The sequence below is a fragment of the Morone saxatilis genome, unplaced genomic scaffold (assembly GCF_004916995.1).
Source record: "Morone saxatilis isolate NCDOM2014 unplaced genomic scaffold, NCSU_SB_2.0 Contig19, whole genome shotgun sequence".
Taxonomy (NCBI): Eukaryota; Metazoa; Chordata; class Actinopteri; family Moronidae; genus Morone; species Morone saxatilis.
In genome coordinates, this window is record NW_023339751.1 from 19,522,286 (window position 1) to 19,526,750 (window position 4,465).

The window sequence follows — 4,465 nt, forward strand, 5'->3', positions numbered from 1 at the left end:
TTCAAAATTCAACCATGCACATTTCAAGAATGTGGAAAGAAAATCAACACTGCTTTGGCCATAACATCTTTAAAAATGGCTCACAGCCAAAGTCAGCCGTCCAAGTAAAAACCATGACATAAGCATATACATTTAAAGTTTTATGCAAACCACACTCCTCATCTACATATGTTGTTTGATTTGCCTGCAAAGTCGATCAGTGTAAACCACAGGACGATTTCAAATGTTTTACCTTGCTTTGCTAAAAGATGAAGGAAGGAAACAAGAGTAAGAACTTAATCTAAAACCAATAAGAGATTGTTACTATTAACCTGATCTTTTATAAACAGATCACCTGACTATGCTATTATGAATTATTATTGTATAAAAAAAGTCCCACAAACACAAAGTACTCTGTAACCTTGATTAGAGTGCGCAGCTTGACAACATCATTCACTGGCCTAGATGTGTCTTTTCAAACACGGTTTAAGGAGTGTACGTGTTCGCAGGCTTAATTATTTCCCTACAAACTATAAGGAACACAGCCACAGAGCAGAATATTTCCAATGCCAGGTCCCGAAACCTCTTCCACCGATCCAACAAATCTGACGACATTTCTGTGTCAGTTTCTGTGCGATGTCTTGGCTGAACATCAGTGAAAAATCTGATACCTCACCCACCCCGCTTTCATCTGACATCCAAGCCAGGTTTCTGTATACTGCTCACCCTAAATAGCACAAAGATGTACTGGTACAAGGGGATTCTGTGTTTCTGTCCTGCTTTTAAGGTATACAATCACTTTCCCAGACATAAAACCACACTTTTGTGGGAACCTAAAAGGAAGCTATGTTCGTCCCTGAGATGGCTAAGTGAAGACAAGCAGTTTCTGGCTGCAGGTCTCGTTTCAGCTCAGACAGCAGTGGCTCTCATAAAAGAGTGAGACGAAAAACGTTGCTGATAGAAGTCACGCTGCCCCCCCCCCCTCCCTCCTCCCCTGCCTGCTCCTCATATTCTGATAGGAGTCATGCTCTTCTTCTTTTCGGCTCTGCTGCTCCGATCTCCTGTCCTGTTGTCTCTCCTCTCATCTCCTCCCTCCCCTCATTTCCTTCCCGGCTCCTCTTTCTTGCCTCTTGATCCTCTCCTCTATGCAAACTGAGTTATGTGACTGAAATACTGTAGCAAGGAGAATTAATTTCTGAATTAAGCACACATCCAAAAGCACAAATTGTGGCAATACTGCGGTGCTGTTTACAAAACCCCTTTTTTTTTTGTGGCGCCACTGTGAGAAGGCTCTGATGTTAAGCTCAATCATAGAGCCCATACAAGAAGCAAAACAACTCAACACATGAAAAATTAGGGACATTTTTTTTTTCTTGATGTGTCTTTCAAGTGGCCACTGAACCACAATGTAAACTCACAGTACCAAAAAAGAAATGAGGGGAATTCTGCTTTTCTTCTCTGCAATGCTGACTGGTCTGTAGGCTAATTAGTAAAATGCAGGGGGCGAAAATAAACAGTGAGGCGCTGTCTGAAAAGTAACCACATAACAAGGAAATGTGTTCTAGAAAACTACATCAACACTGTTTCATCACTGCAAACAAGTAGGGAGACAAAAAAAAAAGCTTTTCCTCTGTTAAAATGTAACACAAGAAGTTACAAACCTTTTCTTCTATTTACCAAACTGGAGCTAGTACCTCTCAAGGATCTCTCTGTGCATATTTATCTCTACTGTTGACTGCAGACCTTTTTTTTAATTTATATTTTATTTTTTTCAAAAGGCACTGCAAGAAACAGCACTGCAAAGCAGCCAAGCCTGGCTGGTAAGAACCCCCTGTCGAATAAAACACAACAACAGTAAATGATTTTCTCAATGGCTCCCACAAGACTGAAGAGTGCAGAGAGAGAGAGAGAATCAGGGAGTGTGGGGTGAGAGGAGAGATGGGAAGACTGAGGGAGAATGAGAGGAAGAGGAGTGGGAGAAAGAGGTGGAAGATGAAATGCAATGGGGGGAGGTAGAAGGGACTGGGGGGAGAGAGGGGAGACATTTCATGGCGCAACAGTGTGGGAGACAGAAGGAGGGAGAGGTGGAGAGCGAGAGGGAGAGAGATTATTGCTTGCTTGAGAGCAGCAATCTTGAGCTGTGCCATGAATACCAAAGACTGTACAGCCCTCCAGTCTACGCCTCTCTCTCTCCCCCCCCCCCCCCCCCCGCTCCCCCATTGAAAACGCAGCGGAATTGCAGCTGCCCAAATTATACACCGATAACTCACTTACTCTCCGTTGAAAACGACTCAGCAGCAGCTCAGTACTCTATCCATCCATAATTATTCATATCAGACCAGCACACTCGGAGACTCAAACCGCAAGGACACGTTTTCAGAAGATTTCAGCAGATGTCTGTGCAACAATTAAAAAATGATCTAATGTGGCCCTACAGGGACGATAAGCCAAACGCACGGACCTAATTGAGTGCAGAATGAGCGTGAATGAGCCTACGGCTAAGTGATCTGCATGCAATTTTCATGCAGTTTCACCGGCGCTGGCGCACACGGAGAGGGCAAGGACGCAGAGCTGGTTCAAGTATTCAAATGGACTGAATACTAAACCGTGTGGAGTCCTTAGGGGTTCACGTTTCAAGATCTTAATTCCACAACGCGATAATGAAAAGAGGGTCGTGGTTGATCATTTAAACTGTAGAGATGCACTTTACTGACTGAACGGGAGATGTGTAAAAACACTTTCTGGGAGAAATGACTAAATGCCAAATAAACCCAAATGTCGCTGCTGCTCCAAAAGTAACGACTCTTTTGAATTATTGAGCGAATTCACGAATGATGGGATTTAACCGTGAAACACACACACACACACACCAAGTCTGTGTTGAGGGTGATCCAAAAGAAAAGTTGTGCGCCGCCGTTACGCGGAGGCGCCGGGAGGCACCGAGACAGCGAAAAAGAGCCCTCGCCGAGATTAGCCACTATACGTGGCCGGACACACACACACACACACACACACACACACACACACTGTCGGACGCGCACACAAACGCAAGCTCTCAGACGCGCACACCAAAGGAGCGCAAATACGCAGACACACACATTGATACACACTGTGCTGGAAACGGGAAAAAAAATACAGTCTGTGTTAGGTGCAAACCGCACAACCAACCGTCATCCAGTGGCTCCTAGGTGCGAAGAAAGTCTGCACTGTTAACAGCCAGCAGCACAACAAATACAGCCAAGTCTTCATATTTAGTAACTATCGCTTATGCGCAACGGCTGTGTGGGGTTTCCACGGTTTAATCCTGATTTGATCAAGCATAACAAAGTCCGACATCCTCTCTCGGTGACCTTTTTTAATTCATACATATGCAGTTTGGATTCACCCAGTGACGGACCATAATCTCCCCAGCATCCCGAGGACCGAAACATTTCACCTCGTTCTTTCTCGCCTGTTTTTACGCTCATTAAAGCATCTGCAGAGGGAGACGCACGGACAGAAAGATAGAAACAGACGGGAGGAGGGAGGGGGGGAGAAAAGAGATGAATGGGACTGTGTTGAGGTAACAGCGACAAAATCCCAGTCCTTTAACTCAAGCGGTCCTTACCTTGGAAGTGAAACACTCCGTGCGCAGCCCGTCTCTCCAAGGAAATTTCCCCAATACATAAGCCAGCAGAGAACGAGCACTTCTCTCAACTAGTATTGCTTCTTTTAACAGATGTCCAACACATCCACTGATTGAAAACCCAGTTTTTCTGTTTGTGTGCGCTTGGAGAAGAGGAGGGTTAAAAAAAACAAACCCAAAGCAGAGCCAAGTCGGTTCTCCTCAAACCCAAAATGTTCTCTCTCCTGTTTTTATCCGCTGGAGCGCAGAGGCAGAAATACCCAACCAGCCAAGCGGGTTTAAAGATGAGTAGAAAAAAGAGAGGGTAAAAAAAAAATAAAAAAAAAGATAGAGCAGTAGTGCGTCTTGATGAGGTTCCGAGATTGAAGTGATGAAGAGGAGTGTTGTTGGTGTTGCTGTTGAGGAGGTGGGTGTCGGGAGAGAAAAGAGGGAAATCACCGTAACATCCCTTCCTCCTTCGGGTATCAAATCCGGTACCGTCAGCGGCGTTTATCCGTCCTCCCTCCAAGAGCCTCGGAAGCGGAGTGAGGGAAGATGACCGGGCGCGCAGCAGCAGCAATGAGAGAGAGAGAGAGAGAGAGAGAGAGAAGGGGGGGAGCAATGAGAGAAAGAGATGTCGCTGCCGATGGAGGGCGTTGGAAACTAGTGTAACCCTCTCTCTCCTCTCACTTTCTATGCGGGCTTTCCATAGTGATCATTTAATACTTTTGTTATTAGGATGCTATTTAAATAGCCTGTCATCTGACTGTGGGGATAAGTTTAGGCAACACTGAGGATGAATCATATCCTCTAGTTAAATGAGATCTGATAACAGATACTTTAGACATCCACAGAGCTGATAGAATATTACAGCCTACAGTG

At 45.1% G+C, this 4,465-nt stretch overlaps 1 protein-coding gene across 1 annotated transcript in view; it reads right to left on the reverse strand.

Moving 5' to 3' along the window:
* The window catches only part of cdh11 (cadherin 11, type 2, OB-cadherin (osteoblast)), an 87,566-nt gene extending 83,451 nt beyond the window's left edge, over nt 1-4,115 (reverse strand). Inside the window, exon 1 of the mRNA XM_035663841.1 lies at nt 3,587-4,115. The gene's annotated coding sequence lies outside the window, so the exon portion shown is untranslated. The remainder of the gene's footprint in view (nt 1-3,586) is intronic.
* Nucleotides 4,116-4,465: the final 350 nt, after the last annotated feature.